Below are 21,421 nucleotides of genomic sequence, written 5' to 3' on the forward strand. Positions count from 1 at the left end.
CTCAAATTCATTTGACTATTTATTAATAATTGTCCCCAACTTTATGGCTAGGTGACAAAAATATATCTGAACTGCATATAAAGTTAAAGGGACTAAATACATTTTTACTCACTGTATATTACTATCCATATCCATAAAGAAGAGCTTTTAGTTTCTCAGGTTTTCTATTATCTTTTGTTTAGACTTTTCCCACATATCCTTAGCTGCCATAACAGAAATCTTTTTAAGCCATACTCCTAAATGCTTCATCTTATTGTGTCCCCATAAATATGGGTATTGCTGAACCCATTCATGTGTAGATACATAATTTATGGTATAGTCTTAGTTTTCTTTTCATTAATGTTATACCCTAAAAGACTTGAAAAAGCCTCTAAATTTTCCACAACACTGAGATGTCATTTTCTGGATTTATCAAGTAGAAAATAATATCATCTGCAAATAAAACCAACTTTTCTTGATCACGATACCAATCATATCAATGGGTTTTTGTTTCCCTTATTTTCTTTGCCAATGGCTCTAAATATAAAGTGAATAACAAATGGAAAGAGGACACCCCTGACTAGTTCCTCTGTTCAAACACAATTTATTGGAGAGATACCCTCCCATTTAATTCTTGTCTCCCATCCTTTGTATATCCTCCTAATTAACCTTATTATTGTATCAGGTAATTCAAATGTTTCTATTGCCCTACTACTAAAATCCCAGCTTATTCTGTTGAATTTTTTAGTACATCAAGGCCCACCAATAGCAGTATTTTCTTACACTCTACTTCTCTCTGATCATCATCACTGTTCTGTTAATGTTGTCAAATGGTTGCTTCCCCTCCACAAAACCATTGATCCAGTTTTGACAACACCTTTCCCATTCTTTTAGTAATTATAGACATAAACACTTTATAATCATGGGTTGAAATTGAAAAGGGGCTATATGAAGCTTGGTCTGATTGCATTTTACCCTCTTTGGTTAATATAGCATCATCAACTTTCTTGATGCTGGTGCTTCTTCTCCTTTTAAAATAGTATTACAAAACTCTTCCAGATTGTTATAACAATCTTCTCTTGTAACTTCCAAACTTCCACAGGAATACCATCCTTTCCTGGAGACTTCCCTGCTGAGTGATTATACATCACCATTTATCTCATCCCCTTCTATCTTAACTATTAGTTGTTCAGCCTTATGTTCCTCTATCCTTGGCATAATTAAATCTTTCATATATATTTTCATTTGTGCTCTTTCCTGGTTTCCACATTTTAATTTGCTTTATACAAATTTTCATAAAATTTCAAAAATCTCTCTAATACCACTATAAGAGCTCTGGTATTTTTTCTTGTTATAGGCTCCCTAAATTTAATGACAAACCTTTCTACTTTCTGTTGCCTAAATTGCTATGCTAAGAATTTTTGTGCTCGGGGTTATTATCAAAAATAGTTGCTTAACAGCAATCTTTCTAATCTAAGGCATATTATCCAAATACCTTTCTTTTATTTTAGCACTCTGAAGTTACTGCTCTTCTTGATCTGTTTGATTTCGCCCTATTCTGCAGTTCTTTAACCTCTGACAGACCCTCTAAATAATTCCAATTACTTTGTAACCATATCACTTTCTCTTTTATTTCTTCCATATTTCCAACTCCATTTTTATTTTATTCCACTCACTATCTATCTGTTCTGAAGACATTTCTATTTTTTTGCTAACTCTCCAATAACTTCCACTAACCATTAATTGAATTCCTCTCTTTTTACCAGGTATGTGGGAAAGTGCCAGTGTCTTATTTGTCTTCATTACCTTGATTTTGATCTTACTTTTTATTGGTGCATGGTCTGAAATAGTTGTTGGATGTGTATCAAAGTTTTCAATTAAATGTACATGCTCCTGTGTAATATAAATTCTATTCAGTCTAGCCCAGTTATTCTACCCTGGGAAATAATATGTAAATTGTGTCTGTGCTCCTAGTACTGAATTCACATCTTCCATACCAAATAGTTTCTTAAATATCTTCAAAAATATATTCTCTTTTGTTATATTTCTCCTGTAGGTCCCCCTAATACATCTTCATTATTGCAAATCAAGTTCTATTTCCCACCGATAAGTAATATTCCCTGTTGAAAGCTGATTATTTTTCCCAAAACTTACTTAAAGCAGTTTTTGATGGCATACAAATGCATGCCAGTATAATCCTCCTTCCTTGTCAATAGCCCCTTACTATCACAAATCTACCATTACTGCCTTTTATATCTTCTATCACTGAGGGAACCCTTATAGCAATCTGTATTATTTCTATTTTCCTTTGTCCTTAATATTCTGCAGAATATCCATCTTAAAATCATTTCTTTGTCAAATGTACATGCTCATTTCTTTCCAAATGTGTTTCCTACAGCATTACTATTTGCAAATTTAATTTCTTGATATACTTCAATGCTCATTACTTTTTGTTTGTACCTATAAGGCCATTTACATTCCAAGATAGCATGGATAGAGTGGTCATTATGTTAAAAACCTATTGTTCCCACCTATTATGCATTACAGCTTTTTTTAATTTGCATTTCCATTTATTGGCTTACAGGCACACATTGATTGGCAGGTTGATATTTTATACAGGTGTTTCTTCTCATCTTTATTTGAACCTATGTTAAATTTTCAAGACGTTTTGCTTTAATGACAACCTTGTAAAAAAAAAAAAACTAAGTACGTTTTAAGAACAACCCAATCTCCTATTAACTTAGAACAAATTCACAATACTGTGAGCATTTTCAACAAGTGAAGTTTAACCTTTCAAATAGGAACAATAGCCCCAAATCAACAGCTGCAACACCATGCATTACCTCATCTAAAATAAAGGCTACCCATACTACAGGGATGTACACAATGGGAAGATGACAAGTACACACACAGTAAAGTGCAATTTCCCTTAAGAGCACAGAGATCCCCAGTAAGACATCCCACTGGCACAGCTATAGGGTTGAGAACTCAGCTGAGTGGTCAAGCCAAAACCTCCAGCAACCTCTCTGTCCAAGCAGTGCTTCATGTCCCTGCCCAACTAGCTGACACACACTTTGAGATTTGATTTATATACAAACACACACACACACACACACACACACACACACACACACACACACCTGGGAAAGGCTGGCACAGGTTTACTAGCTATGACTCCTTCTGCCCAGACTATAAGGTAGTCATCACTGCCACCAACCACTCTTCTTATCAGCTACTATAAGGCCCTTACAAAGGGTGTCCAATCCTACTGTGTAATGTTACTACTATCAAAATGATGCTTCTGCTTTGTATACCCACAACAGTCAAAGGTGTGTCTCAGTCATGGAACAAAAAACAGTCAACAACACTGTTGTTTCAGATATTCTGTCATGAAAAGTAAACTTGCAACTAACAAGATAATATTAAACAAATAGTATCCTTGCTACAGCAGTGTAAATGTAAAGGTGCAAATACATGATCATATTTTAAGAATCCTTTCTACAACAGTAGAAATATGGTGCAAATGTATTAGACAGTATCCTTACAACAACACTGCAAATGTAATTGTGCAAATACACATGAAAGCATTTCAAGTTAATTGTGCAAATCAAGATGTGTCAGAGTACAGAATTAATATCAGTTTTCAGACATGAACTGCAAATTTAGTTAATGGGAGTTCTGGCATTGCTTGTTCTTGCACAAATGGTCTATGCCTGCACCAACTTTTGAACTGGCAACATGTATTGCATCAGCCAATTGTGCATCTGTAATAACAGATCTTGAGTTACTTTTCCCACTATTCATTCTAGAGAAGAGTTACTCACAGCAGTATGTGCTGCCAAAAAGTGCAGTAAATTTCATAGCATTCTCTAGGATACCTTTCTGTGTTTCTGCAGAAACACAATTGCTGTAGAAATTGAGGAGACTCTTCTCTGTGAAGGCTCTCTTTAAGTATGTGTTGTTGTGAGGCTCAATGAGTTCCAACTGCATGTTATCAGGAATAATACATTAATCAACTGCAACATGGTCTCCAGAGATCTTCACCTTAATATGGTGTTTACTGAAGTCCTCAAATCTACGTATGCATTTTTGATCAAGCTTGGGTAGTAGGCACTGTATTTTGTTTAGCTGACTGTATTAGCAGGTCTTATACTTAGGACTGAGTAAAGAAAAACACTTTCTGCATGGACAAATGCATCTACAGTAGTTTCAGCTTTTCAATGAATGTAATTACACATTCATACAGTCTGTTAACTAATTGATCTTTCCCCTAAAGTTTCATATTTAAGTCTGCCAGCAACCTTATGATGTGTACAAGAAAAGCCAACTCCCGAAACAAACAACATAGCCAGAACAGCAACCAATTCAAATTCTTTCATCAGATCACATCGTTGGAAGAAGAACTGACAATCTTCTGTTTATTTTGATTTGATACATTCAACTTGCAATGGTCTGATGTAACAGGCTCAAATTGCCCACTGTTAATTTTTTGCCTGTTTTTTTTTTTGAGCTGGACAGACCACTCCTGTAAAATACGGTCTCTTTCAGATTCGATCCAAAATGGTTTTAGTCCTTTTTTTTTATTTTTTGCTATTTTAATTACAACTAACTTCACATGACTCTCATTGGCATCTAGCTTACAACTTTGAAAAGTGACTGCTGGCTGTTAGATTGTGTCTGTTTTGCTTTGTCTATCCTCAGTTGTCTAGTAATACAAAATAGCTTAGCTTTATGTGCATGCTTCTAATAGCACTTATCATATTCCGGCACATCTATAGTAGTTATACAAATTAAACACAAAATTAAACCAATATGTTCAATGATGAAAATGATGAAATACTTCAAACATGAAAAACTTTTTTGAAAACTCCTCAGCAGTTCTTCTTCTTAACTTTGATAATATTTTTAATAAGTATCAGTGGGGAAAAGGAACCAAGAGAGACATAAGGCAAACTAGCCAACTTCCTCTCATTTTAAATGGCTCTCCAAAAGCATTCTGGAGTAACATTTTGAAAATCTGCACAAAATAATCCAGAATTAATCTTACAATCCTCCTTTAGCATCAAGGTAGCTGCTGCTATTCTAACTCCCTGACAAGACACTGCATATTGCCTACTCAACAAGCCATATCAGTATATCCATAGTATATCCCTAAAAATATTATTATTTGTCACTACTACTACTGTTGGAGATGAGACAAAGACAAATTCAGTCCAGTAATTCAGTTGCTGCTCAGTCATGTACTGCAGACTGCATCCTATGTGTTTTAATTAGTAATTAACTTTTACCAGTTCAACCACGGTACTCTTACTAGCACAAAAACCCTCAACAGATGAGTAAGCACTCATGAAAATGTAATGCATTAATAAACTTACTGTCTTCACTACTGAAGCAGGTTTGGAGCAAAACATGAACTCTAAAATTGCATTGCATTCTCACACAAGCCACCACATGATAATTGCAGGTGGAAAACTCAAAAACTTCAGGTTAAAAAAATGAAACTCCACAAATCACCCAATAATTACTGCAGGCCAAAAAAGTGAAGATCTGAGATACTATGAACCAAACCACTACATCATTAAATTACTGTTTTGCAGCCCAAAAGATATCACTGCCATTTCAGGCAGAAAACTGGAGGACCGCAGTAGAAGAACAAAAAGAAGAGTGTCAACATTTGATAATATAATACGCTTCAGCTCAGGAGGCGGCAAAACTGAATATCAGTGTAGGTGGCTCAAAACTGAACATCAGTGCAGGTGCCAGCAGAAATTAACTGCATGACAACTACAGAAAAATAGTCACTCTCAAATAATCTCCCCTCCAATACTCATATGCACACCATCTGTAACAGCGCTCTATTCCTAGCACACACCCCAGAAATGCTTGCCGAGTTAGAATAATTTGCCAGATTGGTAATGAGTACACTGACATAACAAGATTTGCAAATAGCTGAAACACAAGTAAATGCAGTGAAATCTAAAATATATATAATATATAGCCACATGTACACTTATCAGCACATACATGCCAATTAATGAATTATGTAAGATCAAGCCCCCCCCCCCCCACACACACACACACCAAATACATTAGATTACTTTTTACATGTACTCAACACAACCAAATATAGGGAAACACAGCATGCATTCAAACCAAAGAATTATTCACAGATTGAAATTTCCCCATCCACTTTTTAATATATTAGTTTTACTCCCAGTCTTTGTTTTCTCCCTTAAAATCAAAACAGTGACACAGGTGTAGAAGTCATAAAACCAGTTGCTTCAAACTGCACTCTGCAAACTCCCAGTTGTAACCCCTTCCCCCAACCTTCTTCAGTGATCTACCAGACAGGGAAAATATGAGATGAAACTAGGAACCACAACTCTGTAGTTCAAGAATTCTGTACAAAGGTAAAAATAATTTGGGGGGAGGCTAGGATACATAGGATAAAAATCAGTGGCAAATTTTAAATATTGCTCCTATAAGCTTAGAAAAGTTGGTAGCACAACAAGTTTTGCACTTTTAAATATTGCTTTTAAATGCTTAAAAACTAGGTATCATACATTTTGCATTGCCATGTGTTTTCTGAATACTGTGAGCTGTCAAACTGGAAAGAGACTCCATTATTTGCAGAAAGCTACAAATTTTATGAGGAACAGACTAAAAATGTGAGACAGAAATATGGGCATTCTAAGAAATTCTTGACTTCATATTCCAGGAACACTTTTCAAACATGTCTGCCATCATTGTGAACCCCACCCACACTGTCCTCTAATCCTCTTCGAGAGTACTGCCATCAGTGATGCCACCCCTATAGTGTCTTTTTTAAGCAAGGTTCAAATGACAAATTCACCACCGTAACAGGAACAGGCAAGCAAAAACTGAAGGTAATGCTACTCAATGCTAGAAGTCTAAATCTCAAAATGCACTCCCTCGAGGCACTCCTTAAAATGGAGAACATCGATATCTGTGCAGTGACTGAGACCTGGTTTAAGGCTCCAGAGAGCACCCCTGCATTACCAGGCTATAACTCATACCACACTCTTCGACCATCTAACCTTGACCAGAACACCAAAGGCGGAGGTGTGTCTATATTCATTAAGGATATCCACACCAACAGGCTAGTTGCTCAGCATAATGCATCCGAGGTTATCCAAGTGCAACTAACTCTGGGCAAAACTGCAATCCAAATTGTAGCTTGCTACAGATCCCCCACTATGCCCCAGGATTCGCACTCCTCTTTTCTTGATATACTGGAAAATATTAGGGTTCAACCAAACACCCTAATAATGGGCAATTTCAACTACCCCACCATTAACTGGGAAAACTACTCATGTACCAACTCCTTCGCCCAACGCTTTCTGGAATTCATAAATTCCAATGCCCTGGATCAACTTATCTACACCCCCACCAGGGGCAACAATACCCTAGACCTAGTCATTACCAACATGAGTGACCTGTGTTCCACACCTGAAGTCAACATCTCATTGGTCAGATCCTACCATAAGCTAATCACCCTAGATATCCACATCCCACCCCCACCCCCCATTAAGGTAACCATGGTAAAAAACTTCTCCAAAGCCAACTTCATGCTTCTTAAGACAGAAGTGGCGAACTTCATGACACCCATGCAGATGGACAATACAGTTACTACTGCTGAATCCTACACAAATGCACTCTATAAGCACTTACACAAGTGCATGGATTGTGCTATCCCAAACAGAACCAAGATGCTATCCTCCAAAAAAAGGAAGCCAATCGGGTGGTCCCCTGTCATAAACAAACTCTACAACAGAAGGATGAAACTGTTGCAAAAGAGAATAAAATCCCATGAGTGGAGGAGCTCCCTGGTTAGCCTCAGTAAGAACCTGAGATCCCTTATAAGATCCTCCAAAGCTAGCTACGAAAACAATATTGCCACTGATTCCAAGGACAACCACAAAGCATTCTATAGCTATGTCAAGAATCTGAATGGCAACACCCAGATCTGCTCTGAGTTACAGCACAACGGCACAAAAATTACAGAACCAACTGATATTGCCAACATCCTGGCAGATAGGTTTAGTGCTAACTTTACCCCCCCCCCTAAAGGGCCCATATCTATACAGGAAGACTGCAGAGTCCCTGTAATCACAACTATACAGGTAAAAGATGCACTGTCTAAAGCCAAAAACGCAGTATCCATGGGACTGGACAACATCCCAGGCTGGGTTTTACACGAACTTCAGAACGAACTGGCTCCCCACCTAAGCACCATGTTCAGTCATAGCCTTATGTCAAGCTTTGTGCCCACTGAATGGCGCACAGCAACAGTTATACCACTCCACAAAGGGGGAGCCACCACTGATCCCAGGAACTATCACCCTATTAGCCTGACGAGCCTGGTCTGTAAGGCCATGGAACGTATCATCATGGAACTCATAAAGAAAGACATTGGTAACATCCAAACTCTGGACCCTACCCAGTTTGGATTTGTGAAAAGCAGATCATGTCTTCTGAACCTGATTGACTTCTTGGAGGCAGTCACCAGAGCCATAGACGAGGGTAAGGTGGTTCACACAGCCTATTTTGACCTTGCCAAGGCTTTCGTCACCATCCCCCATTCTGGAATTATAGCTAAACTCACTAAACTAGGTATAAATCCCTACGTCACAAGATGGGTTGCCAACTGGCTCACTGACAGAACCCACACTGTAAAAGTTGCAGACCCAAATGTGACTTCAAATCAGTGACAAGTGGAGTACCACAGGGTTCAGTCCTGGGACCTCTCCTGTTTGGTATCTACTTCTCTGAAGTACAGGCCAACACAGAAGGCCTTTGGCTAATGAAGTTTGCAGATGACTGCAAACTAGGAGCCAGAGTCAAGTCCCCAATTGATGTGGACATCCTACAGAAGGGCCTCACTGAGACAGATGCCTGGTGTTAGAGCCATGGCCTCAAGCTCAATGACAAAAAGTGCATTGTCATCCCCTTTGGTAAAAACTCTGTACCCATGAACTACCACATAGGTGGCAGTCTACTTAATGCCAAATGTGTGATAAGAGACCTTGGGACCCAGTTGGACAGTAGTCTCTCCTTTGATAATCACATCACCACAGTAGTCAGGAAATCCTTCTACGTGGCACACTTTATCACAAAAGGGTTCTTATCCAGGAAAAAAGAGGTCATTGTTCCCCTCTACTCGACACTGATTAGACCCATTATGGAGTGCAATGCCCCTTTTGGAATGTACCTCAGAAGACATCTGTAGCAGCTGGAAAGGCCACAGAAGGACCTCACAAGGAGGATTACTGGCCTCAAACAGATGCCCTATACTGACCGTCTCAAAAAACTCCAGCTTTACTCCATAGCATATCACCTACTCCGAGGTGGTCTCTGCCTAACATATAAAGCTATGTCAAACCCAGAGCTGTTGGACATTGTTGTGGAGTTGACTGGTAAGAGAAGTTTTATTTTTACTGTTAAAAGGAGGTGCGACTGTGAGCTATAGTGAGCAGAAGCTACTGACATAAAGAAATTACAACTTCTGTCTGGCTGGTAGAACTTGTATGGTCAGAACAACTTTATTGTATTTTATTATTTAGTTGTACATTGCTGGTATAATTTTTGTCATAGAAGTTGATTTTAAGTTCCTTTGAATTCTTTGCTACTTTGTGTAATTTTTTTTCCTTTGCAATATTTTATTTAATTAAAGCTGAATATGGATTTGTTAAATGAGTATGCAATTAACGATTTGCTAATGCACAAGTATCTTGTACAGTGTAATAAATGCTATGCATATTTAAAGGTAACAGCTGATAACACTGGTGATCTTTGTTCCCCGTGTCAAAAGTTGGATGATTTGCTTACCATCGTTAGGCGCAAATCTCGACTTGATGATGATTGCACATGTGCAAATTGGCATGGCTTGGAGAACTGTTGTATCATATATTAATGACTGGACTGATGAACTATGGAATTGTGGATGCAAATACCCAAACTGTATTTAACAAAGTAGAAAAATGGTTTACCCAAACGCTGCCTCCTCCTTAACCCCAAAAAAACAAAACTTTTACTTTTTACTCCCACCCAAAAATCCCCACAGATCCACTTTACCATTACCTCTGACAATGGTACTTGTATTTCCCCTGACTCTACTGCTCGTCTCCTCGGCATAACTATTGACCATAACCTCAGCTTCAATGTCCATGTTAACAATACTATAAAAACCATCAATAAAAAACTAGGCTCCCTGTATAGAATAAAACCCTTCCTTACCCCACTAGCTAGGAAATCTATTGCCCAGACTCAGCTTACTTCTACCCTGTTCTATGCATCTGCCATTTATACCAATCTATCTAAGCTTAATCTTTCCAAACTGGAAACTAGCTATAATAATATTACTAGATTTGCCACTGGCTCCCCTTATAGAACCCACCACTGTCTCAACCTTCAACAACTCAGTTGGTTAGAACTACAAAACCAACTACAATACAATCAACTGCTGATTGCACAAAAAATTCTGCACCACCCCACCAACACCCCTATCCTATCTAATGTGATCTCCCCATACAAAAATCTTACAACACTACGCTCAGCTAATAAGTTACATATTGCCAACAATATATCTAATAACAAAGCTGGAGATTCACTCTTTTCCAATGTTGTTAGTAGAATCTGGAATAAGCTTCCAAATACACTCACTTCTCTCTCATCTTCACAACTCTTTAAGAAACACCTCAGACATTACCTAAAAAGACTATGGCTTTGTCCCTGCTCAAAGCCTGATTGAAAAATACTCTTCACTTTTTCTCCTCCCCTCCTCTCATGCTTTATAACAAATACCCCACCTTGAGAGTCATTGACTATCAACTACTAACCCCTTCTTACCTGCATTATTGTCCTTCCTAGTCTCTATTTTTCTTTCTCTTACTTATTGTTTTTTTTTTCTCTCAAATGAATGTTGATGCTTAATTACTATGTTTAACTGTTGCCTGATTGTATTTGTAACCCCTCTATTGAATTAAGACATGTTTATCTCCAAAATCTACTCTAATGTCTCTGTACAGTATTCACAACATTTACTTTCTTTACATGTTATGCTGTATAATTTAGCTAGTCATTTTTTTTTCTAGGTTTTGAATGCCTTAATGTATTTGTGCGTGGAGCTTTTCTCCCCGGGCCTCTGCTGAAAATGGATATGTATCCAGCTAGACTAGCCCGGTCAACAAATATAAAATAAATAAATAAATAAAAAAGTACTCAGCAATCTGAGAATCCGGTTTGTTTAGAAGGAAACAAAAAAAGAAAGAAAGGAAGAAGTTCTCAACAAATAACAAGGAAGAAAAAGAAACTGACTAATTACTGTAAAGGAAAGAGAATACGTAGTAAAAAGGATTTTGCTTTGTTATGTGACATACTGGTAACAGGGAATGAAGATATCTGTCTAACAGAAAACCCTTAGTCTACAGAAAAAGGCATCACCTTTCCAATGGAAAAGGTAGAAAAAAGAGGCAAGGGGCAGGTGAAAAGGAAGAAATCAAAACTGAACATGGAAGGATTGAAGAACATTACTGTAAGAAAAAAGAAGAGAAAGACAGATGTTGACTACATGGCTCAAGCTGTGGATTTACAATGCCAGCTGGATGAGAATTTAATACGCAATGAAAACAATGAAATTAATAAGACTAATAGTGATGAAGATCTATTCTTCGTAACAATTGATAGAGCTGAAATTACTGTATTAGAAGTTGAAGATTCTTCAGAGATGGTCAGCAAAGATATTCTTGTAATTGGAGATTCAGTTATTAGAGGAACTGATACATATATTTGCAGAGATGATAATGAACATCGAGTAGTGTTATGCTTGCCAGGAGCAAAAATAGAAGATGTGAAACAAGCCTTGGAATGCCTTAATGTAAGGAAGTATGGATCTGTTTTTATTCATGTTGGTACAAATTATGTCACCAACAAAGATTATCTGACTGTTAGTCAGGAAGTGATAGCCCTCCTAGATAGTATAGCTTGTACTGACGTTAGGACATATTTTTCACAAATCACCTATAGAAGGGATAGTTAGGTCACGGTGAATGAAAAGATTTTTTGGATAAACACCTACATGGAAAAAAAATGTCCTGTTTTAAAAAAATGGAAATGTGTAGAGCATCCAAGCCTTCTTTTGGGCACACGTGTTCAGACAGGATGGTGTGCATTTGTCTAGATCAGGGAAGAGAATTTTTGCAACAGATATTTTGCAATATTTGACAAACACTAGCCAGGATTTTTGCCAGTTCACAGATAGCAACATTTGATGCATCTCTGATGGCTGTTAATGCTAGGAGCATTAATAATTAAGTGTTTTTATTAGAAAATTTGATATGTTCCCACAAGATTTATGTTGTTATAGTTTGTGAAACATGGTTAAAGAACAATGACTGGAAACCAGTTCTGTCAGGGTATAAATGTTTTACTGTAACAGACATTCTAACAAAAAATCAGGTGGAGGTGTTATGATAGGCATTAAAGATAGCTATGAGACTTGTGATTATTACATGTTCAATGATAATACCAAAACTATAGACTATGTGACTGTGATAATAAAGACAACCCTGGAACATATAACAATTGTTGGAGTGTACAGACCACCAAAGTCAAGTGCAGATGACCTAGAGGAATTCATACATTTCTTACATGAAACATAGGAGGGAAGAATAATATTAGTAAAGAAATTATTCACAGAGTATATTCAGGAACAACAAATGCTTCAGATTGTAAAAAAACTACCAGGGGACGGAATATACTAGATATTGTTTGTGTTCCTAAAGAAATTACTGTAACTTCAAGCCAAGTTTTACCACCATTGATGTGCAGTGATCATGTGGTCATAAATTTGTTTGAAGGAGTAAAGATACACAAATTGATAAACTGTGTGCAGATTCTAAAATTTATTCTCAGACACAACAGATTATAGATATATTTACAAAATCTTATGCAAAACAGTTTGGCTCCACAAAAGGGGTGGTAAGTTGTCCTAATGACATCCAGGTAACCCCAGATACTGGAATCAAATTAGATTATATTGAAAAAGAACTGTGCAAACTGGATCTAAAGACGGAATAAGTAACAATGATTTGAGAACACTTAAGAAAGAACTTACACTGCCATTACATCTATTATTCACTAGGTCATATAAATATGGGGAGATTCCTCAAGATTGGAGACATGCACTTATTAAATCTGTTTTTAAGAGAAAGGGGAGTAGGACAAACCCAGAATCATATAGACCCTTAAGTCTACTTTCATGTCATGGAAAAATAATGGAGAAGGTAATACTGGATAAGTTATTGTCAGAACTGGATAGGTTGGGACTTGAAACCATATATCAGCATGCATATGTTGAAAATAGATCTATTACCACCTGTAACATGATGTTCTATAACAATATAATAACTATGAATGAAAAATTGTGCTGCGATGTGATTTATATGGATTTAACTTCAGCATTTGACAGGGTCATGCACAAAACACTGATCAATAAATTAGTACAACTAGGTATTGATGTACTGTTGATAAGATGGATGCTGCATGGCTTACAAATAGGACATGGCAAGTATCACACACCAACTAGACAGGTGAAATCCTTGGTTACAGTTAAGGTGTCCGACAGGGCTCTGTACTAGGCCCTTACTTGTTTAGATTGTATCTTTCAGACCTTACTTTTTCATTTGAGGTGTTCTACAGTCTATATGCTGATGACCTGAAATTGGGTAAACTGATTACAAATGTTACAGATAAGGCATGTCTGCAAAATAATTTGACTAAATTGACCATTTGGGCACAGGAGAAAAATATGTTGATAAATACATCAAAAACTAAGCATATAAGATTTGGGAGACATAAACTGAAAGGTGAATATTTAATACAGCACACAGTAATTGAAACTGTAGACTCATTTAAGGAACTGGGTATATGAGTAGATTCAGCTATGAGTTTTTCTAATCATATAAACCAATTGGCTAATGATAGTTATAGAACTATAGGTTGCATAAAAAGATTTATAAAGTCTAGGAAGTCAAACATAATGAAGTCATTGTTTGTTAGTTACAGGGAAGTAGGGAACCTTCTTGGCTAGGCTTACTTAGGCCCTTGGGCCGATAACCTAGTACCTACCTATGAACCTATATACATGACATAGTTTGCATTAGCATACATTTAATGAATATTAGGAAGTCTGCAACTGAGCTAACATTTAGTGACTCAAATCTCCCATTTGCTCAAAAAATTGAGGTACAGACTAAAACTGATGCAAAAACATGTCTGATATTTACTTAATTGAATCTTCCATTTGCCAGAGGTACAGACTGAAAATGAGGCAGAAAATGAACACCTGCTACACCTTTGAACCCTCGACCCCCACTGCCCTCTCATCTTCTACAACACTACTCAAACAGCTGACATTTGCCAGGAAAAACAAGTTATGTACTTACCATAACTCTAGAGTCATGCTGTCTGGTTTTCATCTGTTTCAACTGTTGTTGTTGGCTCTGACCTTAGAACAGATCTTGAAGCTTTTCAGGTGCAGGGCTCTGACTCCTTCTCAACCCATAAGTCCCCCGCTTCCACTTTACTACCTCAGATTGAGTTTGCCTCCAGTGAATGATGTATATCGATGTATATCAAAGCACAAACAAGAAACTTTACTCTAATGAAAAAAGGTCTCCTTCTGGCTAATTTCTAAGTGATATGAAATAGGCCCTGACATGCTTGTAGAGCACTGGCTGTGGTGACTGCTTATTGACAGGAAATGCCAAGGTCAACCAGTCTTAGGAATCTCATTAGTGACAATTTGGTAGGGTCAGATGGGAGGGATGTTGAAGTGAATGAAAATCAGACAACATAGATTTATTGTTATGGTAAGTGCATAACTTTTGTATCCAAGGTTGTGTATTTTCATCCAATTCAACTGTGGGACAGATTTCCAAGCATATAGTCCTGGGTAGTCTCAAGGAACGACATTCCTAAGAATAGTAGAGCCAAAGGATGAATGAAATCTTGATTGTTCATCCAGTTTATAATGCTACACAAATGTATGAATTGTTGACCAAGTGGCAGCTGCACAGATATCAATAGAAAGTCTGCTGGCAAAGGCTGTAGATATGGCCACAGCCCTTGTGGAATGATCTTTAGGCTTAGACTGTAAGGATAAGCCCTTTTTATTATATACAAATGTAATACAATCAGATAACCATCTAGACAAGGTAACTGTAGCCACCACTTTTTGTTTGGAGAATGCCAGAAAAAGTTGATCAGAGTTCTTGAAAGGCCTTGGTCTGTGAGGACAGAACCTGAGTTGGAGATGGACGTCCAGCAAATGAAACATATATTCACCTTTATTAGAAAATCTTGGGGAAAAATGGTAGATTTATTGTGTGATTTAGATTAGCTTCAGATTCTACCTTAGGAAGAAAAGAAGCTTTAGCTCTCAATGAAACCCTTTCAATATGAAAAAACAAATAAGGTGGTCTGCAGGAAAGTGCTTGTATCTCTGATATATGCTTAGCTGAAATGACAGCCACCAGAAAAATTGTTTCCCAAGATAAGAATTTCAAATTCACTGATGCTGCTGACTTAAATGGTGGTTGGATCAATGCTTGCAACATGATAGTAATGTCCCAAGGAGGAGCAGGATATCTGATTCATAGGATCATAGGATCATAGGCGATTACTAGGCTATTGACCTGGAGGTCATTTTAAGTCTAGCTGTTTCAACCCACTGCAATACCATAGAGGTGCTAGTCAATACCCAAGATTGCATTTAGTGATGACTGTCCATATCAAGGAGGATTGTGGGTGCTATCTCCAGTAAGAATTTACAGTGCCATTCACTCATCAAGGTTCCTGTTGAACAGTGTCATAGAAGTGCTCTGTTTCACATGAAATGGTAGCTAGTTCCAAATATGTAGCAGTCACTGGGAGATAAATAGGGCATACTGGAGGTACAGATTTAAAGTCACAGGCCACATTTAAATCCCTGGAACAGGTGGCCCTAAACTCAATTGATTTATGGATATGCAGCAAGTTCATTAGGTTTGGGTCTTGGGTTGCTCTGTAGGCCAGGCATAAGTCTCCTCTAAGACGTCTATATGATATGGAGTAGTGACAGGGATTTTAGTTGGTCCATGTAATGCTGGAGACCCTTGATCATCTTTGTTAGAAACCTCTGAAGTCTCTCTAATTGTTGTAGGTGCTTAGTATGGTACATACCGAACGGGGAGTTATACAAGTATAGGGTGTTATAACTTAATTTGCTCTCCAGGAGATGCCTTTACTAACCAAATGAGCTTCATGGAAAGCTTTCCTTACAATGACAGAAATGTGGTGGTCGAAGTTAAGGTCACGGATAACCTGTGATCCTAGGTCCCTTAACACTTCATGGGTACTTCGAGTATTGTTATTGATTTGACAGTGTGAAGGGACATTGTTTATGCCGAAAGGAATGATGAAGCATTTCTTTGCATTCAGTTTGAGACCGTGACTATTACACTAATTGTTGGTCTGTATGACACCATCCTGGAGTATACTTTGGGATTCAATGATTGCACCTAGTTTGCAGTCACCTGCAAACTTGGTCAGCCGCAACACTTTAGTTTTGACCTGTACTTTTGAGAAGTATACACCAAACAGTAGGTGGGGGTCAACGTAGGAAAGTTCTCTTTAAAAAGGCTTTGGAAATCTTCATCAAGGCTGTAGAAGAATTGTTCTAGCCTATGTGAAAAATAGAGATGGCTGCCAGCTGTACATTCATAGGTGTGTAGCTAGACCCATTGTGAAAAAGTTCTGATAAAAAAATTCTAAAATGGAGGGAATAGGAGCTGAAAAGGTTCTACGCCTTTGGAAGATGCCCAAATAGAAATTTTTTTCTATTTGCTGCAGTACACCTTGGTGGTGGCATGTTTTTGAGAGGCTGATAAGATCTGAACAACTGAAGGGGAAAGCTTGGCATCTCTGGATAATGTTGCAATTGGAGGAACCAAGCAGTTAATTTCATGGTTTTCTAGTCTGAATGGGTGAGACAAGAGATCTAGATACTCATCCAGTTTCAAGGGAGGATATACTCGAAGAGGCCACAGGAATGGAAACTATGTCTGATGAGGTCAGAAGGAGGAATGTGGATCACTTTGGCCTTACACATTCTTGCTTTCTGTATAAATTTGTTCATTAGAGGCAATGGGGGAAAAGCATAAAGAACACCTGGAGGCATGCCTCAGTAACTGTCACTGTGGAGGAATCAGGGCAAAGTATCTGCTGCACTTGTGACTTAGATGAGATGCAAAAAGATCACAGCGAGACTGGTTCCAGCAACTTAAGATCAAGTTTATCACTGTTGGCTTGAGGGACCACTCATGATGCATTAGGATAAATCTGCTCAGTTTGTTCTCTAGAAAACTGAACAACCCCAGGATATGCAGTGCTAAAAGAAAGTGGCACAAAGACATTGCCACTTGCCAGACTCTCATAGCTTTGTGGCATAAGGGGTAAGAATGGGTTCCTCCCTGCTTGTTGATGTACCAGACTACTGAAATGTTGTCTGTTTGGACCTGAATCACACCTCTGGGAGACTGTCCTGACAGGCCTGTAATGCTAGCAGGACCGTCCTCATCTCTAGAACATTGATGGGAAGATTGACCAATACATGTGACTATGTGCCCTGAACCATCATTCTAGAAGGAAGTGTCCATTATCACAACTGGCACTGGGGAACTTCTTTGCAATGGTTGTCCATTTATCACCAGAGGAGACATTATTCACCAAGGTATGTGCTGACTGCAGATCAGTTTCTTTTATTTTGGCTTGGAGTGAATGGATTCTTTGAGACCATTGTACCACTAAAGTTCATTGGAGAACCCTCATAAAATATCTGGCAAGTGGGAACATGGGGATTATGGACTCCATAAGACCCAATAGTCAAAGGACCAACCTTGCTGGAGAACAGGGGTGATGAAGAACTTGCACAGAGAAAGAACCCAGGATGTTGAAAGATGGACAATCTGTAATGTTGTATCCAAGTGACATCCAATAAATTCTGTCTGTTGAGAAGGCATAAGCTGGCTCTTACAAATTTTCATAGTGATCCCTAGCTCCTGCAACAGTTGGAGCAATAGGTCCCGGTGGTGCGATAACTTAAGAGACTGTTGATTGTAGCTGTGAGAAGCCAGTCATCAAGATATGGCAAAACATGGATCCCTAGTAGGTGCAATTGTGCTGTTACCACTGCCATGACTTTGATGAACACCCTGGGATCTGAGATGAGCCCAAAGGGCAGAGCTCTGAACTGATAATGGTTGGCTCCCAGCCAGAAATGGAAAAACCTCCTCAAATGCTTTTCTATCTTCACATGATAAGTTGTGTCCTTGAGGACTATGAAACACACCCAATTGTCCTGTCTCAGTAAAAGCAAAATGGATTGTAGTGTAGCCATCTGAAATGTTGTCTGCTTGACATGCTGATTCAAATGACTCGCATCCAAAATGAGTCTAAGGTCCTCTGTTTTCTTGAGTACTAACAAAAAAACACCATTAGACTTTGGATTCTATCTGGTCTGCGAGGACTGGTTGGATGACTCTTTTTTTCCCCACTGTAGTGCAATCCTGGAGTTAGTATATATAGTTGGGGGGGTGGGGGGAGCATAGACCCCCACCTATTCTGGTTTTATATCGTCCACTTTACAATTCAGTATGCTGAAATTTAGCATTGTAAGATTTCAGTATTATGGGTTTCAGTCAAGTGATTTTTTAGTATTTTGAAATTTCAGTCTTATGGTCTCAGTCAAATAGGATTCAGTCAAATGAAGTTTATATCATCTGATAGGGATCCTGTGGGCCATATATAATGCTTTGGTGGCCTAGACTGTAATTTTCTTGGTCAGGGTGGCAGGAGGAAGATACACATTATCTAAGGTAAATTCCTGTCCAGCCAGCAGTCAGTTCATCATAATATATCTGCCCTAGTCATCCATAACCCATTGCTTGAGTTGGAAAGGAGTGTTTCTCCTGATGAGGGTGATCACCCCACCCCCTTCTTCCTAGCTGGTACAGAGTATAAAACCCTTCAGAATATATTACTCTGAGCAATGATGAATGTTCTGCTTTGGTATAACTTATTAATGGAAGCCACCAAAGCAAACCCATTGATGGCTAACTGCAATATTGCCCCACTGATAACATTAATTCACTGCCAAACCCAAAAGAATATAAATATGTAAATCCCATGTCAAAGTGGTTCCAACAAATAAATCAAGATTTTAAGTTATGAAGCTCTTTGTCTTCAGAACATTCATACACAAAACTCATTTATGACATAACATTATAAACTTTTTAACTATAGTCAAAGCAGTTAAGACTAGATTTTTACATTCAATACATGACAGAAGTAACACAAGCTACCCGCTGAAGTAAAAAGAAAAATATATACTTCAATACTGCCCGATGAGTGAGGCAGAAAAAAACATTCACATTACTTTACTCCTCCCCCTAGTCCATCCCTCTATTCATCTTTTTTAAAAGAAAATGAAATGTCTTATTATGCAACTTTACTATGATTTTTTTCTATAAGTTAAATGTTTTAAGTCTGAGACAACCATATGAAAACGTTAGGAATATTTCCTTATTCTCCAACAAAAGACAAACCTTTTACCAAGGCAATATGTCCAACTTTAAACAGTCGCATTGTTAATGTTGTGTCCCTTTCTTGTAGTGTTGCTGCATGTGCCACCCTTTGCTAGTTAGTCATCCATTTTTGTTAAATACTGGAAAGGGATCCAGAGATTTCTTTGGCTTATTGCTACGTGGCCTGTGGGTGTTGTTGGATATACTGGGACATAGGATCATAAGATCATAGGAGTTTACTAGGCTATTGAGCCAGAGGTCATTTCAAGCCTCGCTGTTTCATCCCAATGTAATACCATAGATATGCTAGTCAATACCCAGGATTGCATTTAGTAATGACTGCCCATGTCCAGGAGGGTTGTGGGCACTACCCCTGGTAAAAATTTACGGTGCCCCATCCACTCATCCAGGTTCCTCTTGAACAGTGTCATAGAAGTGCTCTGCTTCACATGAAATGGCAGCCTATTCCAAAGATGCAGCAGTCACTGGGAGACAAATCTGTCCCTCCAGCATGTCCTGTTTAAATCGCAGGCCATATTTATGTCCCTGAAACAGGTAACTTTAGTCCCATTTGATTTACGGATATGCAGCAAGCTCATTAGGTTTGACTCTGAGATTGCTCTGTAAGCTAGGCATAAGTCTTCTCTAAAAAGTCTATACAATACAGAGTATAGTGACAGGGACTTTAATTGGTCTGTGTAAGGCGTGTGCTGGAGTCCCTTGATCTTCTTTGTTAGAAACCTCTGAGGTCTCTCAAATTGCTGCAGGTGCTTTGTACAATACATCCTGAACAGGGCATTAAACTCACACTTAAAGGCACACAGACACACAGTTACATACAAAGACACAAACATGCACTTACACAAAATATATGAATAAATGAAAAATACATACTGTCATGCAGAGTGGATGGCAGCAGCACCATCCAACATAATAACAAGGAGAGCAGACATAATTTAATGATAATTAAAAATAACTTATTTAATAAAAAAGATTTCCCCATGCTTACACCTCTGTGAGTCCTACTTCTATCATTTTTATTCATGCAGCCTTAAGTACCAGTGAACGTAGACAGCCTAAGTCAACAGGATGTGACTACTTAATGTTTCTTCTAGCAGCCCAGCAAACATCCTCTGAAGTGCCATTTCTTCCCCTCTCTCACCTTATTCTCCATTTGTAATAGGTCGAACACTGGACTGTTGTAGAAACCAGCCTGAGAGAGAAAGAACTTAGCTGAAATCAGAACTCTGTGGATGCATAAATGCACCAATAGTGTTTCACAATCTTAAAACGGGAAAGTGGAATATTTTTTTAAATAAAACAATGTATGTTTTTAGCAGTTTTGAGGACCTAAAGCCCTGCAGCCAGTACCAACGGCTGCCTCATATGAAGGAGCGGGTTAGCTTATCAATTCTTTGGGGATGATAATCAGCTTTACCTCAACTTCTGTCAAGATCATATGGTGAATGCATATTCACTGGCAGAAAGTTTGGAAATTATGTATTCATTATTCAGTTTTAAAACTTATCACCTCAAAGACTGAGATCCTGAATGCAGATGCTACTCTGAGAGATTCTACAACTCTGCTATTACATTTTTCTATATGGTGATAACTGACTTGAGTTTGAATCAAATGTGAATGGTCTTGAAAGGGTTAATAACCAGCTAATAATCAAAGATTATGTGTCAGCAGTCTTATTGCTTTCATCTGAGGAATATTTCATGGATCCAGCACTTAAAACCTCAAAAAGATCTTTCCAAAGTCTCTCATGCTTGGAACTCTTTTGTAATGTTCTCTA

This window comes from Protopterus annectens, chromosome 11.part0, assembly GCF_019279795.1.
Source record: "Protopterus annectens isolate FY-2018-M chromosome 11.part0, PAN1.0, whole genome shotgun sequence".
NCBI classification, from domain to species: domain Eukaryota; kingdom Metazoa; phylum Chordata; order Ceratodontiformes; family Protopteridae; genus Protopterus; species Protopterus annectens.